Here is a 20,960-nt window from a genome sequence, read left to right on the forward strand (position 1 = left end):
CTGTGAAAATTAGAGATACTCTAGAACATGCTGGATAAATGGAGGCTGTTACCACCTATGAGCTGAGGGCCTTTGCTTTTCAAGGTGAATAGTCTATGAATAAATATACCTGTAAGTGAATCTAATGGGGAGATTCTTAGATGACAGGGATTTCATCTGTGAACCAGGTCAGCTGGCATCTGTACCAGAGTCCTTCCGGCCTACATGTGGTCACTTGTTTGGAGCCAGCTGTAATTTACAGGTTACGTTTTTAGGCGAAGCCTGTGTAAAACCATTTTACAGCATTCCAACCTGGATATGACATTCACTGACCAATGTTGTCCAAGGCTGTCACACTGGGGAAAAAGGGGGTGCAGACTTCTAGATACGAAGACCAGCGATGCCTTCTATTCCCACACGTTTATATTCTCAAGATTCTGCCCCACTCCGATGATCTTCTGGGTTGATTTGAACTGAAGACAAAGACACGTATCTTGAGATACTGTCACAGTCTGTTCCGGTTACCTAAGAAGATTAACTATGCAAGTTTCTTCCATTACGAGGAATAAAACTTTGAGTCAAATTTAATTTAGTACTAACGGTTGCAAATGCTGAGGTGCTCTGATAGAAGCCAAAGCTTGGTGAACGGGGTGGGATGGGGGCAGGAAGGAGAGATCCAGGACCAGAGAGGAAGGAGTTGGTTGTATAGGTGGAAGTTTGAGCTTGGGAGGAACCAGGTAGCGACCTCTCCTCTGAATAAGGGGCGCTCTGGGCCACATCCTCTTTCTTCAAAACAATTAAGTTTACCGTGGACTTTAATCACATTAGCAGGGCAATTTTGAAACAATAAGACGAAAGAACTTTTGCCGGTTACGGCAACTTTTTTTTATATCATGGAGATCAGTCTGAAAGCAAGCAATTTGCCCGATTACTTTTTGACCAATTCATTTTCGGTTTAGTCGGATTTCTTTCAAAGTCTGTGCTAATCTGAATGGTTACCTTAGTATATCAATGTCCTAGTAACTGTAGCAAGGACATTTTTGCTGGAGATCATTTAAAGCAGGTGTCTTTGAGTCATGTAGCATATACAGCGGTATTTACTGCTGGTTTTTTACATCCTAATATCGTTTATAAGATTTTATCTGTTGCTACTATATTTGTGAAGTTTATGAAAAAAATTGGTTATGAACACTATCACAAGGAGGCAAAATCAAGCTTAGAAATCAATTAGTGACTGCTGTAAAACAGCACACACACACACACTCTTTTGAGCTATACATTTATTAAATGCCATTAGAGCTGGTACAAAATACAATTTTTAGCTGGTGGCTCTATGCCGGTTACAACGCAGCCAGCATGGCATACTTGGGTTTTCAAGCCTCGGGAGCTCACCCAGCAATACTTATAGGCAGGCAGAAAGGATAGACAGAATAAAAATCAGCGAAAGCCAGGATATTAATAAAGAGTTTTGATGGTTAAGGACAAGTAGGCAAATTAAGACTCTGGAAACCGAAGAGCTGCACAGAAAAGAAAACCAGGGAGCTGGACGACAAGGACACAGTAACAGCACAAGGGGATTTATCTAAGGGGCATTCCGATGGAGCAGGCAGGCTGCGCCCAGAAAGGTGGGGAGGGGTTGGAAACAGATGGGCAGGGACGGGCGAGCGTGCACAGCCTGAAAAAGTTTTCATGATGGCTCCAGCCTAATTTCTCAACGCTGGTCTCCGGCGCCACAAAACCCGAGCGGCCCGACCGGAGCCGGGTGCCAGCCTCAGGGCCGCCGGGACCCGGCGCAGCGTCCGGAATTCCTGCGATGTCTGGGGCGCGGCGGCGGCTCCTCCCCGCCCCCACCGCGGCCTCCGCCGGCATTTTCCGGCGAGGAGGCCCGCGAGCCCTTCGAAGAACCGGCTCCACGCGCGGACGGCCGCGGCCGGCGCGCTTCCCGGGGAGAAAGGCGAGCGCGGCGTCCGGACCGCGGTGAGAGCCCTCCAGGCCCGGGCGTGCGGGGTGGGCTTCCCGGGTCCCTGCCCGAACGCCGCGGCGCCCCGACCCTCCCCCGCCCGGGGCAGCCCTCCCCTCCCCCCGGCGCGGGCGGGGCTGCGGGCGCCAACGCGGAAGCGCGGGGCGCTAGGGCTGCGGGGGCGGCGGCGCGGCAGGCCGCGCGCGCTCCCCGGGCCGCAGTCGGCGCGGGCGCGGGGCGGGGCGAGGCGGCCGGGAGGCGGCGGGCGCTCGCGCACAGGCCTGGCCGCCGCCTCGCCCCCCCTTCCCCAGTCCCTACCCTCCCTCGGCCTAGCCGTCCCCCTCCTCTCCCCTCCCCCGGGCGAATCACGCGCCCTCCTCTGACACTCGTAGCGGGCCCGAGCTCCGAATTTATCCTTCACGTGACCTGAGGGGGTTGGGTGGTTGGCTGGGGACGGAGGGGGAGACGGAAAGGAGGGAACGGAATCTGCCGTTACCTGAGCAACAGGCCCCGCCCGCCGGATCGGGGCCGGGGGGCGGGAGAAGGACGTCAGCACGTCAGCCGGGGTTTTGCGTTTTGATTGACAGTTGCCATAGCGACCGGGTCGGTCCGTCGCCATTTTGTTGGTTGGTTTTTTTTTAAACCCTTTCGCTTCCCGCCCGAATAATAATAAAAAGCCCCATTGGAGTGAGGCGGGGGTGGCGGCGGCAACCGCGGCGGGGGTATCCGGGGAGACTGCTGCCGTCGCTGCTGCTGATCGCGGCCCAGGTCGGGCTCAGAGAGCGGACACCCCGAGCGGGGGGTGCGGGCGCCGCCGCCGCCGCCGCCGCTTCTGCTGCTGCTGTTCCTGCTGCTGCTGTTGGTGCCGCTGCCGCCGCCGGCGAGCGGGCGGGACCGGTGTGAGTGCGAGTGTGTGCGAGGGAGCGTGTGCGAGGGCGAGTGTGCGCGCGAGTGTGCGGGTGTGTGCGAGTGTCTGTCTGTCTGTGCGGGGACTCGGGGGCGGGCGGTTCGGGCTCTCCTGGCGGAGGAGCCGCCGCCGCCGCCCGGGCCCCGGCGCTTCTCGCTGCGCAGGTTCGGAGCGCGCGCCATTTTGTGAGATTTACAAAATCCTCCTCGGGAAGAAGCCGCCGGCAGCAGCCGCCGCTCGGCGCCCGACCTCCCCGCTGCCGCCCTCTGTGCCGGGCCGGGCCGCGCGGCCCCGCCGCCGGGAATCGGGGCCCGGGGACTGCGGTATTTGCCGGGGAGGGGGCTGTCGCCTCCCCGGCTCCGGGCGCCGCTGGAACCGCGAGCCGAGGAGAGACTGAGCAGGCTGCCGCGCGGCCAGGAGCCCGAGCGCCGGGGGCGGAGAGAGGTGGCCGGGGCGGCGCTGGCTGCGGAGGCCGCGGCGGGAGCGGGAGCGCGGCGCGGGAGTCCGAGGCTGAGACTCACCGGAGGAAGCGGCGCGAGCGCCCCGCCATCGTCCCGGTGAGTGTCCGGCCCGGCCGCGGCCCCGCCCGGCCCGGCGCTTGGCTCCCCCGGCGGCCCGCAGCAGGGCCCGAGCCGAGGCCGCCGGGCGGAGGGAGGGACCTGCCATTTTAGGAGGAGGCGCCGCGGGCCCTGGGCCGGCCGCCGGGGGAGGGAGCCTCAGGCCCGGTCCCAAAGGAGCGGCGGGCGCGAGCGGAGGGAAAGTTGCGGAGGGTGGGAGCGGGGGCCGCGGCCTCCCGGGAGCCGGGGCCTGGGGGCCCGTAGACAGCGCCAGACCTTCACTGGCCGCCCGAGCGAAGGGGTGGAGGTTGTCTTCCTCCTCCTCTTCCTCCTCATCCTCTTCCCCCAGCTCCTCCCTCGTCCCTCCTCTCCGTCCCCACCAGTGTGGGAACCGCCGGGGTGCTTCGCAAGGACAATGCACGGGTTAAGAAAATGGGGCCGGCTGGGCGAGGACGGCGGGGCCGGGCCGGGCGCCGGCGAAGGTCGGGAGCCGCTGCCTCGGCGGCCCTGGGGGTCCGCGCCTGAGCGAGGGGCACTCACTGGTCTCCGAAGTTGGGCGGGGAGCGCGAGTGTCCCCGGCGGTTCGGGGTGGAGGGATGACCTGCCCGGCAGCCGGGGGAGTTGGTGGCTGAGGAGAGGTGAATTAGAATGGATACCTGTGTATCACCACAAAACTTCACGAGTCTATTTATAGGCACAAACCCACTCTCGCTTCGGAGCCACCGAAGCTGCTGAGCAGTTCAGCTCTTGGCGAAAGGCTCCTCCCTAATCTGAAATAGTTAAAAATGGTAAAATTAGTGAGTCAGTGACTTCGGTTCCTTGCCTGCGCCTTTAGCCCAACCCTAGGTGACACGAATCCCGTAATCTAGGCGCAGCGCAGAACTGCTAGGACCATTTGGTTCTTGGATTCCTCCCAAATTGTCAGAAAATACGCCTTAGAATATGGTTTTCACAGGTGCCAGGCGCTGTTCTCAGGGTTTTCCGTGGATCGACCAGCTTGCCCAGCCAGTAGGAACTGTTCCCATTTTACAGATGAGGAGACTGAGCCTGGAGAAGGGGCACTGACTGGTCTGAGGTAATACAGCTGGGACTCCAGGAGCCAGGAAGCTGTAGCCAGTCTGGACTTGTGAATCACTAGGGTGTAACTCATTATTATAAATACTGGCAAATTTTGGAGTGATTCGTGTGTAATGACTCAGGGTTCTAACCTAGAGATTGTGTCCCCCTATGGTTTTTAGCATGGAATTAACCTTTGTGGCATGCCGTGGCCGAAAGGTAAGGTAATGGTAATGAGCCCTCTTAATGAAACTTTTCAGTCCATTTTTCCCCCCCAAGAAAACTATGTAGTCAATTTTTGAATGAAAGGAATTAAAAATATTCCTTGGTGTGTTTTGTACTTCAAACTTAATTTCGATTACACTCGTCTTCTGAGTATTGATGAGTCATAAGAAAGTTTTGTGTGAAGTTATTTTTATTTATTTTATTCTTTGCTTAAGAGCCTCTGTGACCCCTTTATACTTTGTGTCCAAAGTTAATGAATATATTTAACATTTGATTTTGAGGTGTTTTAATAATTCAGTGGAATTACCTTTAGTTTTTGTTTTCTTAGATTTGTCGTATCTTGATCGGTTACTTTAGAATATGGTTTTCAAGTAGACTTTTAAAAATGTGCGACTAGAACTAAAGTTTCATGTGCTGAGGTTTTAAACTGCAGAAGATCATTTCAAAGAAACTGGTTGTGAAAAAAGCTTACTTGATTGTAGTTCAGATTTTTTACGTATACTTCAAGTACCCCAGTACTTTTGGAGGATTTTCCCTGGTATAGCAGTGGTGTTTATGGTAGCTGTCCAGATTTATTTGAGACTTCAAACCATGCTAGAAAGTTAAGGACTCCTGTCAATGTCTACACCTAGTTCTCTTGTAAGACTAGTTGTAAATATTTCATTTTTATCTCAAGACCTCAGAGATTATTAAAGGAGGAAGGATCACCCCTTGTGTTTGCACCATGAAGGCACACTCCTTTTTACCTTGTGGATGTTGAAGAAAGGTTTGAAGGAATAGACTTGAATGAATGGTAATTATTGGTAGGGATGAGAAATGGACCAGATGACCTAGTGAGATCTTTTGTTGTTGTTAGGAATTTGAGATCTAAGTGTAAGATCATCTCTTAAACCTTTTAACGATATTTTGGTGGAACATAATAGAAACTTAACGCATTATTATGTGCAAGAGATTTAAAAATAAGTCCAGTTTTTTAGAGGCACTAACATTTAAGATAATGTAAAACATTCCCTATTAGTGCAATGTCTTGTTAGGGAATGTGGACAGTAAAAACGGCCATTTGTTAAGTTTTTTTCCCCTCTAAAATATTGTCTGATGTTTGCTCCTTGGTGTTATTTATGGAGAGTTACTATTATGGAGAGTTACTGTTTATGACTTAAAGATATGGAGGTGGAGAGGCCTAGGTAACTGCAACAATGTATTTAAGTAATTTACTTTAGGTTTTTAGAGTGCTATGAATGTTTATCTGCAAAAGGAAAATTCAAGATACCTTGTTATAAACATGGTATACAGTGACCTTTGGCAATGCATTTTGTTTTGTAACTACACAAAGTGTTAATTTGGATTGAATCTTGGTTTTCACTTGAAAACCATTTTTTTTTAAAGAAATAGCTTAGAAATTTAGACTGCCCTGGGGTGTTTTCGTGTGTCTGTTTATGGTTGACAGGTATCTAGTTAAGAGAAGAAAATGTGGATAGAATTAACTGTACTATAGGCGAGAAGGGAATTGCGTTATACATGCCACTAAACACAAGATGAGAGTAAGAGTGGGCTTCACTTGTGACTTTCTTGGTGTTTGTGATTAGGTGTGTGCCAGTTTGTCTTTGCTTTGGCATTAGCTTTCCTCGTATTTTAGAGGGCTTTCACATTTCCTATACACATACAGGAAACGGTTTCACCGCTCTCCATGAAAACACTTATCTAAAACCAGCAAAACCCAAAAACTTCCAGAAAGTCTTTATCAAGAACTTAGTTCCTCATCTGCAAAGTTGTATTAATCTTATGTTGTAGTAATCATAAGCAGTTATTTAACTGAACTAAGAATCTTTACTTTCTGTTGAGTGTTTTGGTGATTTTACTTCCATATATGTTCGTCTGTTTTCTATTTTAAGTAAAGATATTACGTGAAACTATTAGTTATGTTTCCTGAAACTTGATACTAACAGTTTGCCCTGTGAAAGTGAATTGCGTGACCAGTATAATAGCACCTTATGTATATATAGTGGTTTCGCCTTTTAAAAGACTTTTTACCAGATGTTATCTTGACTGTTGGGCAGTTTTCTGATGGCTAGAGAAGTGGTAATTTATAACCCAAAGCTTGCTCAACTTTGGATTAAAAAGTTTGGAGAGTTAAAATTTGTGTTTAATTACTTCGAAAAATCAGCAAATTATATTAAATTACCTAAAATTTCTCCTCAGTTGCTCCCAAATGAAGATAGCTTTTTGAAGTCTTGCTTTATGTCAGTGCTACAGTGTTAAGCTAGAGTTGTGAAGTTTACCATAGAGTGAAAGTGAAATGTAGACCTCATGTGACTAAAATAATAATTGAAGGTTCATATTGGGTAATTGAAGACAGATCTTATTTCTTAATGTTCTGGCTACAAGCAGCCTTAGTTTGATTTTTTTTTTTTTTTTTTGTATATGAAAACAAAATGATTTGGAAATACTGCATTGTATAAGCCAGCTAGGTGTTTAAAGAGTTAAGCTTTCGCTTTGAAATCCTACTACCAGAGTACTAAAACGAGTGAGAATTGTTTATTGGGGATAATACCCTATATTGAACACCTGAAGTGGTGTGGTTTCTCCTGGGCGCATGTTTTGCTATTGCAGAACCATTTTGGTGTCTTGGCAATTTTTTCTTCTAACAGAGCTATGTATCTTTCCTTCTCTTCTGGAAAGAGATATTTAAAAGTTTGTATTACTGTTAAAACTTAAGTTTTGACAAGTTACATACCTTTTTTTTGGTTGGGGCAGATGCTCATATCTGATATGCAGTGAGTAATAGCTTAAAATGTGTCTTTGTTCTTGTCAGTGAATATTCTTGTTTTATCTCCCCATGTTAGAAAAGTGTTTCAGTTGATTTTTTGGGGGGCCCAGTGAACTGGCTTCTCATGGAATGAAACTGGCTTTCAGCATCAACTCTATTTTAAATAACGTCCCTGTTCATTAAATAACTCCCTAATTTTTCTGAGTGTATAAAATTTCCAATGACAAGATTTGATTTTTTAATTTTTAAAAAAGCATTCACAAAAAGCTTTTCTGTATTATCTATATTATTTGATAATATAGAGCTATTTTGGCATCTTGGCAGTTGGTTCTTCTACCAGAGCTATGCATCTTCTCTTCTGGGTTTTTCACAAAAGCTTTTGCATGTGCATAAAATTATGGACATGTATGGTTAAGGCTTGCATCTTGGCATCCATGTATTTGGGTAAAAAGATGCTTGAGGCCAGGCATGGTGGCTCACGCCTGTAATCTCAGCACTTTGGGAGGCCGGGGTGGGCGGATCACTTGAGGCCAGGAGTTCGAGACCAGCCTGGGCAACATGGTGAAACCCTGTCTCAAAAAAAAAAAAAAAAAAAAAAGGCCAGGCGTGTTAGTGCCGCCTGTAGTCCAGGAGGCTGTATTCAGGAGGCTGAGGTGGGAGGATCACTTGAGCCTGGGAGGTGGGGGTTGCCGTAAGCTGAGATTGTGCCACTGCACTCCAGCCTGGGAGACAGAGCGGGCACTGTCTCAAAAAAAAAAAAAAAAAAAAAAAAGCTTGACTTGTGGCATCTGTCTGTCTGCTCACTATCCAGTTATAGACAGCAGTTGAGGCCGTTTGATACTGTGGAAAGATCCACTGCCCATGAAACCGTGAACAGAGGCTCCAGAGTCTGGCTGATCTGAATCTCAATAGGTTCTGTTGACTGTGTGACTTTAGGCACAGTGATTTCACCAAACATCAGTTTCCTCATCTGTGAAATGAGGTTGATAGTAATTAGCATAGGAATATTGTGAAAATTGAGAATTGAGATAATGCATGTACATTTCTTCATGGATTTTTCTCTCCTCCTTTTCGTCTCATCTTCATTCATACTCATTCTGTGATCCTGGCATAAATTTCTTCTGAGAGGCCTTCCCTAAACCCCAGTCCAGGTAAGCTTCCTTAGCCATGCATTCTTTTTGTGGCCAAGCAGGATCATTTGTTTTTTTTTCCGCAACCCTTAGTGCAAGTATAATTATTTATATTCTTATATACATATAATTGTTCATTTAATTTCAGCTTCTCCCTCTCCATTACATTTTGAAGTTCATTTGGACAGGAATAAGTCTTTCCTGATCATGGCTGTAACTCCAGTGCCTGGCACGTAGGGAGTTTAGATTCGTGGAGTGACAGAACGCGGAGCCTGTATGCTGAATACTTCCTGACGACCACTCCTTATCCCTGTCATCTTGGGCAAAACAGCTTCTCTTCGCTTCAGTATCCTGTATGCCAGATATAGACAGCACTGGGCTGCCCTGCCCAGGATTTTGAGAATGTGAAATGAGATACTGTAATGAAGTGCTAAAGTGTAAAATGCCATATGAATATAAAATGGCACAGTAGTAATAATCTCAGTGGTGGGGTTATTCAGTAGGAAGCTCTGTTGTGACTTAAAGTAAGAATATAGAAGTTTTAGCTTTGCTGAGTTGGTTGGTAGCTAATATTTAATAGTTAAGATAAATTTAAGCTTTCTTAAATGTACTAGTTAGAATGTAGATGGGCCTGTTTCTGACTAAATACAGTGGCTTAAACGAGAAGTTTATTTTTCCTTCATAAAACAACAGTATAAATTATCTGAGGCTGATATGGTGACACCATGATACGAGGGAGCTTGGTTCCTTCTGTCTTGTTGCTTTCCTGTGCTTAAGGAGATACCATTTTCTTCATAGTACAAGGCAGCTTCCCACTACATCCACAGTCCAGGAATAGGATTTTGGGAAGGCACATTACATCTCTTTAAAGACAAACCTGGTAGTTGCATACATGACTTTTGTTCATACCCTGTTGGTCATAACTTAGTCATGTGGCTGTGTTTAGACACAAAGGAGTGTGGGATATTGGTCTTTGATAGGTGGCTATTTGGCTGAAAATTTGTGTCTCCTGAAGAAGGGGAGAATGGGGGATGATTAAACATTGCCTGTCACACTTTCAGATGTTTTGGGAGAAACTTCCAGAAATAGACTTTGAAAATACAATGGATTGCACTAGTTAATACGTTTCTGTATTAATCATTAATTAATCATTAATCATTAATCTTTTAAACTATGTTATGTGAATTCAAATAGACCATTACGCAAAATACACATCAGTGGTCAGTTTAGAAAAATGTAGCTATACTTTCAGTAGTGAAGGGATTTTGGGTCTAATAACAATTATTTTACTGACACTTTATTTTCTGATAGAAACATGGTTCTTGATTGTTGTGCTTGTATCATGTAAACAATATTTGAAATCCGAGCTTTTGTATTTAGTGTTAATAGTCTACTAGACCAACTGTATGTCTTCCTGCTCATACCCTCAGCAAACAGTGCTACAGTAACACTTGCGTGTTGTCAGGATGTCATAAAGTTTTGAGTCACTGAACACTGCAAGAAGGGTGATAGCAGAGATACTTAAACAGACACTTACTATCTATTATCTTCCTCTTTAATTCCTGTGGGTTTGAAAAAGAGAAATATAAACTATACAGTATTATTAGCTCTAGTACAGACTTGGGAAAACTAATGGTTCCCAAACAGTGTTCTGGAGAACTTGTCAAAGTTAAGAGATTTCCAAGCTCAGATGCCTCTCTTTCTGTAGGTTTGGAGTGATGCTCTGGAATCTGCTTTCTGTTTTTTTTTTTTTGTTTTTTTTTGTTTTTTTTGTTTTTTTGAGACAGAGTCTCGCTCTGTCACCCAAACTGGAGTACAGTGGTGCCATCTCCGCTCCCTGCTAGCTCCGCCTCCCGGATTCATGCCATTCTCCTGCCTCGGCCTCCCGAGGAGCTGGGACTACAGGTACCTGCCACCATGCCCAGCTAATTTTTTTGTATTTTTAGTAGAGGCGGGGTTTCACCATGTTAGCCAGGATGGTCTCAATTTCCTGACCTCGTGATCCGCCCACCTTGGCCTCCCAAAGTGCTGGGATTACAGGCGTGAGCCTCTGGGCCCCGCCGAAATCTGCTTTCTTACAGACTCCAGGTGATCCTGATGCAGTAGGAATATTTTGAGAAACACCACTACAGTTCATTTCTCACGTATTAGAGAAGGAGATGGGTGCAGAGAAGCTCAGTGCCTCAGAATAAGCAGGCCTGGGACTAGCATTGTTTTTCCTGACTCTTGGTTCTTTGTTCTTTCTACAGAAGAGGGAATAAAGGACAAGGTGTACAGAGTGCAGTGGGATTTTATAGGGATAGTTATCATCTTAAGTATGTGGCTTTTAATGTGGGAGCTCATGTCGAGTGAATGGTTGGCCTAGTTGTCCTTTTTGCCCTAAAGAAAAATAATGTGAATATTTAAATATTCAAGTGAATATTTTAAGGTGAAGTGAATATTTGAAGGTGAGAAGCTGAAGGTTTTAAATAAGGTTTTGTTAGTATCAGCACTATTGTGGGCAGTGTATATACAGCATTAGAATAGACGTTTAGGAAGCTACTTACTTGACATGATTAGAAGGAACAAAGGTAGTTCTTGTCTTCAAATTACTACTTTCCTTTTAGGTTGCTTGTAATTTTCCCTGTTGGAATTCATTTCATTAGATTAAGGGAAAATCTGGATTCCCTAATTTAAAATTTTAAAATTAGAATATTCCTAGAGGAATTTTTTTTTTTTTTTTTTGAGATGGACTTTCACTCTTGTCACCCAGGCTGGAGTGCAATGGCGCGATTTTGGCTCACTGCAACCTCCGCCTTCCAGGTTCCAGCAATTCTCCTGCCTCAGCCTCCTGAGCAGCTGGAATTACAGGTGTCTGCCACCATACCTGACTAATTTTTTGTATTTTTAGTAGAGATGGGGTTTCACTATATTGGCCAGGCTGGTCTCCAACTCCTGATGTTGACCTCCTGAAGTGTTGAGATTGTAGGTGTGAGCCACCATGCCCAGCCCCTGGAGGAATATTCTTTACCTGGTATGAGGTTAACACTTTATTTTTATCAGTTATTATTAGATCTAGCCTGAAAACCCATAGTCCTAATTTGGAACAGGCATGCCTGTTTTTGCACCCAAAAGTTGCCTTTTGGCCTGCCAAGCCTCCCTATTCCTGTACGCCTATAAACCTGAAACTGCAGGCCCCACAAGCAGATGAAGAGATGAACTGAAGAACGACAGAACGGTGTGGCGGAGAGAAGGAGTCTGAGCGCTGGGGGGAGTTCCACTGGGGGTGGTCAAAGAGGAGATAAGCCGCTGAGTGCAGGTGTCAGTCCAGAAATCAGAATGATGCCTGCCTGCACTAAGAATGTTTTGGAAAGGAGGGAAGAACACAGTACGTGTGCCCTTACTGAGAGAAATGAAGGGTATGTTTAGGCCAGGCACAGTGGCTCATGCCTGTAATCCCAACACTTTGGGAGTCCAAGGTGGGTGAATCACGAGGTCAGGAGTTCGAGACCAACCTGGCTAACATGGTGAAACCCTATCTCTACTACAGATACAAAAATTAGCCAGGTGCAGTGGTGGGCACCTGTAGTCCCAGCTACTCGGGAGGCGGAGGCAGGAGAATTGTTTGAACCCTGGAGGCGGAGGTTGCAGTGAGCTGAGATCGTGCCACTGCATTCCAGCCTGGGCGACAGAGGGAGACTCCATCTCAAATAAAATAAAATAAAATAAAATTAAGGGTATGTTTAAGAAATGTCTCCTTGTGGTATGGTCATGGGAAGGTTCATGTGAGGATTCTCTGGTGGCCAGAGGTTGGTATCGTTAGCCGGCTTCGATGGCTTCCTATCACTGAGAGCGTTGGTAATGGCACTGTGGGTAATTCTGCCTAGGACCCACTGCGCTTGATTAACTGTTGGACTACAGGAAGTGTCCCTGTTTTCTTACTGTCTTATTTGTTAGGGCCCCTATTTGAGCAGCCTTTTTTTTTTTTTGAGATGGAGTCTCGCTCTGCTGCCCGGGCTGGAGTGCAGTGGCCGGATCTCAGCTCACTTCAGCTCACTGCAAGCTCCGCCTCCTGAGTTCACGCCATTCTCCTGCCTCAGCCTCCCGAGTAGCTGGGACTACAGGCGCCCGCCACCACGCCCATCTAGTTTTTTGTATTTTTTAGTAGAGACGGGGTTTCACCGTGTTAGCCAGGATAGTCTCGATCTCCTGACCTCGTAATCCACCCGTCTCGGCCTCCCAAAGTGCTGGGATTACAGGCTTGAGCCACCGCGCCCGGCCGAGCAGTCTTATCAAATATATAAGGTACAGTTCTGATCATCTGGGATATTCTAGTTTTTAAAGAGATCTACAAGTAGTATATAGTTTAAAAAAACAAGCTCTGTGGAATGATAGCAGATCATTTCCCCCTTCTCATGTTCTATAATAATAACTGTTCAGTTTTTCCTACCAGAAATGTATGCATGTGTATACACACAATTATATATGTTATGCTTTTAATACGTATTGTGTTAGAAAACTATGATCCCATTATTTTTAAGTGTGTAGACATTAGGTGTGTGTGTATGTGTATGTGTATGTGTACTTTTAAAACCCAAACCAAATGGGATCATACATACTAAATACACAGTTTTGCAACTTAAGCTTGCTATTTATTTATTTATTTATTTAGTTTTTAAGGTAGAGTCTCGCTCTGTCACTCAGGCTGGAGTGCAGTGGCATGATCTTGGCTCATTGCAGGCTCCGCCTCTTGGATTCACGCCATTCTCCTGCCTCAGCCTCCCAAGTAGCTGGGACTACAGGCGCCCGCCATCACGCCTGGCTAATTTTTCATATTTTTAGTAGAGATGGGGTTTCACCATGTTAGGATGGTCTCGATCTCCTGACCTCGTGATCCACCCACCTCGGCCTCCCAAATTGCTGGGATTACAGGTGTGAGCCTCTGCGTCCAGCCAGCATTTTTTTTTTTTTTTTACTAGACCTGTCTTAGAAATCTCTCCTTGTTAGCTCACAGAGCTCCTGTTTTTTAAATTTGGGACGGGGTCTCAACTGTCATTGAGGCTGAAGTACAGTGGCATGATCATAGTTCACTGTAGCCTTGACCTCCTGGGTTCAAGTAATCCTCTCACCTTAACCTCCTGAGTAGCTGAGATTATAGGTGTGCACCACCACGCCTAGCTAATTTTTAGATTTTTTGTGGAGACATAGTCTTGTTATGTTGCCTGGGCCGGTCTTGAACTCCTGGCCTCAGTGATTCTCCCGTCTTGTCCTCTCACAGTGCAGGTGTGAGCCACTGTGCCCAACCCCCCCTTTTTTTTTTTTTTTTTTTGAGCTGGAGTCTCGCTCTGTCGCCCAGGCTGGAGTGCAGTGGCCGGATCTCAGCTCACTGCAAGCTCCGCCTCCCGGGTTTACGCCATTCTCCTGCCTCAGCCTCCTGAGTAGCTGGGACTACAGGCGCCCACCACCTCGCCCGGCTAGTGTTTTGTATTTTTTTTAGTAGAGACGGGGTTTCACCGTGTTAGCCAGGATGGTCTCGATCTCCTGACCTTGTGATCCACCCGTCTCGGCCTCCCAAAGTGCTGGGATTACAGGCTTGAGCCACTGCGCCCGGCCACCCCTTTTGTTTTTAATGGTCGGAAAGTATTCTGTTTTATGGATGTCCCTCTGTTTAGTCAGACTGCATTAAAGGACATTTAAGTTCATATTTTTGCTCTTTTAAACAATGCTGGTATGTACTTCCTTGCATATATAGTTATGTTCTGTGAGTATTGGCCATAGGATGTCTATTTATAAGGAAAGTGGCTGGTTCACCAGGTATATGCATATTTGAATATGTATTGCCATATCATCTTCCAGAAATAACAGTAGTTTATGTTTTCACCGGCAGTGTCTGAGACTGTATAGTTTCTAAAATCTCACCAACACTGTTGTTATCTTAGATTTTTGTGAATGTAATAGGTGAATAATGATGTCTAGTCGTTTGGAATTGCATTTCTTTAATTATGACTGAGTTTGAACACCTTAAGTTGTACTATAAGATTTTTATTTTTAATAACAAAATAATTCATTTTTCATCAGATATATGCTATAGTTAAAAGTATTTTCTGGGGCCAGGCGCGGTGGCTCACACCTGTAATCCCAGCACTTTGGGAGGCCGGGGGGACGGATCACCTGAGGTCGGGAGTTCGAGACCACCGTGACCGACATGGAGAAACCTTGTCTCTACTAAAAATACAGAATCAGCCGGGTGTAGTGGCACATTCCTGTAATCCCAGCTACTCGGAAGGCTGAGGCAGGAGAATCACTTGAATCCGGGAGGTGGAAGTGGCGTTAAGCCGGAGATCACGCCATTGCACTCCAGCCTGGGCAATAAGAGAGAAACTCCATCTAAAAAAAAAAAAAAGTTTTTTCTGGGTTCCCTTTATTTCTTTACTCTGTTGATTGAATAACCGATGTTGTGATAAATTGTAAATGCCTACAGAAAAGGGGGCTTTTCTTCTTCTTCAATTGAGTAAATATTTGCACGTCCTCTGTATGAGATATGAGTCGTGGTAGAAACTTTCGATTACAAAAGTGAATAAGATTTGGTTACATCTGCTTTTAATGTTGAGATAGGTGTGTGAATACAGGAAAACCTGAACACAGATAAGACCATGGCTGTTAACAGAAGGGTTGACGTGGAGAACTAGAAGAGCACAGGAAGTAAGACAATTATGGGGATTCAAGTGTGCATTGTAGAGGAGATGGGACTGAGTCTTGATCTATGAAGACATAGAAGAGTGGGTAGGCTTTCTATGGTGGAACCTGGGGACTTGACAGTCTACTGTCAAGTCATGTGGGCAACCAGTGGTGGTGGGAAGTGATGGTGACTTTGAAGAATGATAGAGTCATATGCCTAGAGCATCAGATGAGGGAGAGAGGGAGGGAGAGTGAGTTTGGTATGCTCAGGAAGTGAAGGGGACACTTGTGGACATGAGAGTGGTGTTGAGTCTTAAATATTATAAAGAATTTGAATTTGGGGCGATTGAAGGTTTTCAGCAGGGATTAGGACAGATCTGTGTGTTATGGGGAGGTGACACTGTAAGAAGGAGGGTTTGAAAGGCAGGACCATTCTAGATGTAATGTATAGGCATGAGGGAATACGAAGAGGTGAAAAGTAGAAGACAGATGGGAAAACCTTAAAAATATTCTTAATTATACTTTAATTTCCAGCAGACCAAAGTGAGTAATTCTGGATTCAAACAGCACTATGGCCAAGTTTTTGGAGATAGGAAAAAGAGTATTAAGCTTTGTTGGCAGTATAGTAAAAGGTTCTAGGAGTGCAGTGATTGGTTTAGGGGGACATGGAGAATATGTCCTACTGAGGACCTGAAGGAGCTGTTGAGGAACTGAAGATAGAATTATTACTGTAGTTCAGACCTTACATTAGGAACAAGTGGAAATAATTTGCAGCACCATTAAATATGATCTAAAAAATGGGGCAGTGGGAGAAGGCAATGTTTGAAGCTGTGAATCTGTAAAGGAAAAGGTCGTATCGTAATTCATGGTTTGGAAAAGTAGAAGTAGCTGAGCATGTGAGCAATTTCATTTTTTCTGAGCGACTTAGTATTTGACTGAAAAAATCTCATGATTCTGTTCATTTTTACATGTGTCCTAATTGGAAGATGGTTATTTAAAAAGCGTTTATCTTGTAGAGTGATAGAACTATTTCTTGAGCACCTGCTGGTGCCAAATATAGAACCTGGGACCTGGGAATCAGTGCTGAAACAAAGGCCACTCCTGTCCTCACTGTCATTGATGTTAGATTCTGGCTGGGAAAATCTTTAAGAGTTCTTGAGTAGGCCTAAGGACTTAGTCTAGAATAGACATCAAGTTTTCCTTAAAGCGAACATGGTCTATAAAATGGAATAATTTTTGGTGTTCCTTTTTGAAGGTCAAAAACCTTTTGTTTCATTTTAGAGTCCTTTGGACAGTTAATTTTGACTTAAAAGTTTGTTTGGATAGAAATAGGACTCTAGTCTTTAAGACAAATACTGTCTGTTGAAAAATTTATTCTGATTTGGTTATTTTCCCTTGAAAAGAACAACTGTTATCACAGTGGCGTTTTTTAGTTTATCTTTACATCAAATGTTTGTTGTTAAGAGACATTGCTTCTGTGGTATAAAAGATTGTTTTGTAAAAGATTGTCGAAACAACAGTGGTAAGAAAACTAATAGGATCTCATTGAGTATTTTATAGTTTAATTTTTTTTTTTTTGTATTTCCTTATTGTTCTGTAGTACAATTTAAAACATCAGTGAAGGTAGGTAAATTTTCCTAGGAATTGGCCTGAAGGCCCACAGTTACTCAGCAATATTAGAGACAGCTATGCAAAGGGAGAAGCCAGGCATTTTAAGATTCTTGGGAGACAGTTTATAGGAAAGCTGTTTGCTGAATAAGACAAAGATACAGACATGCAAAGTAAAGGATGTGGGCCTATAGGGAAGGTCAAAGAATAAGGAAAGTTCACTTGAGTGAGCAGAAATGGAAGGATTTAAGCAAATAGATGAACAAGAATTCTCAAAAACAAAAACAAAAACAAAACCTACAAAATTCTTTAATGGTTTATTATGACTTTTGGGGTAAAGACCACACTAGTCATAGAACCTGTAAGCCCTGCCACCTGAACGATCTGGCTCCGGCTTACTTACTGCCTCTTCTCACCAGTCTCTGGAATATGTGACTGTACTGGCTTCTGGATTTTGCATGTGCTGCTTCCTTGGCTTGGGATCATCACTTCTATCAGCTCTTCTATCCCTTCTGTCAGCTCTTCGTTTTTAAAATCTCACGTCTCCTTGTACTCTTCCTTCATAACGCTTATTACAGCTGATAATTTTTTAGTGCTTGTTTGATTAATGCCCTCCAGATATCAGGGCCAGTAGTGTTTTGCTCTCTCTTGCAATCTCAGGGGTTGGCAGGGTGCTTGGCACATAGTAAACACTATATAAACATTTGTTGAACGAATCAGTGAACTACATGTTTTGGTCTTTACTAGTTGGTCTAAAGGACCAAAAACCTACAGTGGGAAGATGTTTGTGCACTTGGAGTAAGAGATGAGCAGGAAAGATGGGAGCTTTGAGGACAAAGGAAAAAGTGAAGTTTTTTAAAGATAGGATTAGAAAACTCTAGTCAGGAGAAAGAAAATTATTCATGGAATAACTCAACAAATGCGTATGAAATGCCTACTGTGTATTGAGAACTAGACACTGGAAATGTGGAGTGGAAAGATTCTGCCTTCTATATTAAAGGAGTGTACAATTGTAGTAGTTTACTGAAACGGGGACAGTCCTTAGTGGTCGTTTGGAGCAGGTGTAAGTTGTGGAGAGGGATCAGCCTGGATCAGGATATTCTTCACTGTTCTAGCCGACACAGTGAAGTTCCTTCGGCAGTTATATCTGGAATTGGAATGTAGCTCTGGCATTTGTAGTAGCTTTCAGGTGCATGTCGAATATAAGTGCTATAGCCAGGTGTGGTGGTGCGCAGTCCAGCTACTGAGGAGCCTGAGGCAGGAGGATTGCTTGATTCTGGGAGGTTGAGGCTGCAGTGAGCTGTGTTTGTGCCACTGTACTCCAGCCTGAGTGAGTACACCCAGAGTGAGACCCTGACTCAAAAACAAAAACAACAACAAAAATCCCTGTAGCCTTGATTTTTTTGTTTAAAGACAGAATAGTTAAGAAAGTTCATTTGGATTCTTTTTGGCTTTAACTTCTACTTCAAGTTTGGACAACAGAACAAGATTGAGGAAAAGTTTGTAGTATGTACAGATTTTCAAAAGGATGAGTTGTGTGGTTAGAAAATTGAAGCTATTGATCTTGTCAGGTGAATGAGCTTTCTTAAAGCTTATAAGGGATATGTTTGAATATAGTTTTGTAAACTATATTCAAGTTTTGTAGTCACTTTTTCAGTGACTAATTTCTGTAGTAAATATTTGGAAAATCTAATCATCATATAATTCTTGCAGGTCTTCTGTGCCTGGCTCTGTGCTAGGCTCTCGGGACGTAATAGTGAATCAGATGGATATTCGGGGTTCCTGCCCTCATGAGGCTTTCTTTCTTTTTTTTTTTTTAATAATTACTTTTTTTTTTTTTTTTTAATAGCGATGGGGATCTCACTTTGTTGGCCAGGCTGGTCCAAACTCCTGGGCTCAAGTGTTCTTCCTGCCTCAGCCTCATGAAGTGTAAGCTACTGCTCCTAGCAGTTGAAGCTTTCAGTTAGTCAGAACTCCCTGGAGTTGAGTGTAAAGGAAAACCTGGCTTGTGGATTGGGTGAGCAGTTTTATTGATTTACTTATTTATTTATAACTTCTTGAACTTAAGTTTGGGGGCACCATTTTAGACTAAACTACTTGTTGCTTTATTTCTGGTAACATAGGGAGTGTGGGATCACATTTATTTTACCAGAGTAAAATAAAAACTTGGATTCAACCTTTTGGCAGATTATTTTTTTAAAAAGGTATTCTTGTAAATATGAGTTTCTCCTCTTATAAAGTAAGCTACTATTTAGTGATGATAACAATAGCTACTATTAATCAGTTACCTGCCGCAGACCAGCCACTGGCCTACTGAATGAATAACTGTTTATTATTAGTTACTTTAATATACCTGGAAAGTGATTGGTATTATCCCTGTTATATAAGTTGCAAGGAAGTAAACCATAGTAGATATTATATGCCACCTCCAGATAATAAAAAGCCTGAACAGTTAAGTGCCCTATGGTTGAACATTTAGAGAAAAAGAAGAATTTCTGTAACCCATTCACTGAAGAACTAGATAAAAGTTCTGGCATGCTGGGATTGATACCTTGTGCTTATTGGTTCATTAGTTTTTTTTGGATTATAAACAAAACAATCTAACACCTTTCTGTGTTTGGGAAATTCTTTATCTTAGGAGTCTTTGTGGGAGGGAGAGAGATCTCCACCATTAAGAAAGCTAATTGTTCACTTTCCTTACCACTTTTGCAGTTAGGATGCAATCCTGTGGCCTCCATGACTGGCTGTGCTTGACTACCTCAGAGGCCAGTGATTTGCAGAAGCGGGCAGTATGTAGACTCTATTCTCTATTCGAGGAGGGATGGGGATGTGATAGCAGCTTTATCTTTTCCATAGGCAGCAGTGACTGAGATTGCTGTTGCAACACTTAATGCCTGGTGTCAGTGTAAGTTGCAGTGCCTGTGTCTCGTTTGGTCTTCACTGGACCATATCTGTGGGTTTGAATTTTGGATGTTCTTGACTATGTAGCTTTCCATCCTGGTCCCCATGGGGTTTTCTGTGAGTTGCCTAATACACTTTAATAACTTCCTTTCAGCTTAAACATAAAGCCAGAGCCAGTTTCTTTGTTTGCAACTAAGAACCTTTACTTGGAAGGTGCTAATTAAGACAATAGACAATTCCAAGGAACTCTCCTGGGTCAGATTTACCTGCATGTAGATTAGAATTTACTAATGAGAAGAGTTCACAGTACATATTAAGTGAAATACTTAGAAACCTGTTTATTGATTTAATTAGTTGGTTGAATTTGAGTGCCTCTTCTTCGCCGGGATATGTTTTAGGTGTTAAGGATACAGGACTAACAAGATTGAAAAGGTCCCTGCACTCACAGAGCTTAGGTTCCATTGTAAGATGTAGAATAAACAAGCAAATAACATAATTACAAAAAGTGATAAATGCCATGAAAAAAATAAAGATGGAGTGATGTGATAGGTATTGGGGGCGGGGTGTGTGTGTGTAGGAGTTGTATCTTAGTGTAAAACATTTAGTTTAAACTTCAGTGTCAGGAATCATGGCTTCTGTTTTTGACTATTCTGAATTTGCCTTCCTCCTGTAAACATCTAGAAAACTGGACAAAACACAGGGAATAACTGTTTTCAGAGGGCAGCTAATAGGCAGCACAGAACTGTGATCCCTGACAGATGGGAACCAAGTGAGATGGGCCCTGTGATGGCCGGTTTTCTGCTTGAAGGCACTTTTCACACCTCAATGCAGGAAGGGGATCCCAGATAAAGTCATGTGGCCCCACTGAGTTGAGAAAACAAGGATTGGAGTTAGAGGTAACCAAGGGTGGTTGTCATTTGAGGAGCAGAGTTCCAGAGAGGAGGGAGCTATGCTGAGAGAGAGTTCCAGAAAGGAGGGGGCTACGCTGAGAGAGAGAGTTCCAGAGAGGAGGGGGCTATGCTGAGAGAGAGTTCCAGAAAGGAGGGGGCTATGCTGAGAGAGAGAGTTCCAGAGAGGAGGGGGCTATGCTGAGAGAGAGTTCCAGAAAGGAGGGGGCTATGCTGAGAGAGAGAGTTCCAGAGAGGAGGGGGCTATGCTGAGAGAAGAGTTCCAGAAAGGAGGGGGCTACGCTGAGAGAGAGTTTTTACACATC

At 44.5% G+C, this 20,960-nt stretch overlaps 1 protein-coding gene across 8 annotated transcripts in view; it reads left to right on the top strand.

Annotated features, from left to right (window-relative positions):
* The first annotated feature begins 1,829 nt into the window (after positions 1–1,829).
* DYRK1A (dual specificity tyrosine phosphorylation regulated kinase 1A) overlaps positions 1,830–20,960 on the top strand; it is a 153,405-nt gene continuing 134,274 nt past the window's right edge. For 2 of the 8 annotated variants that reach the window (XM_030914228.1, XM_030914222.1), the window contains exon 1: positions 3,272–3,403. The gene's annotated coding sequence lies outside the window, so the exon portion shown is untranslated. Of the gene's footprint in view, positions 1,957–2,648; positions 3,404–4,358; positions 4,479–20,960 lie in introns of those variants that run through there. The other 6 variants (XM_030914223.1, XM_030914226.1, XM_030914230.1 and 3 more) reach the window with 6 other exon arrangements.

Source organism: Rhinopithecus roxellana, chromosome 13, assembly GCF_007565055.1.
Source record: "Rhinopithecus roxellana isolate Shanxi Qingling chromosome 13, ASM756505v1, whole genome shotgun sequence".
In the NCBI taxonomy this organism is placed as follows: Eukaryota; Metazoa; Chordata; class Mammalia; order Primates; family Cercopithecidae; genus Rhinopithecus; species Rhinopithecus roxellana.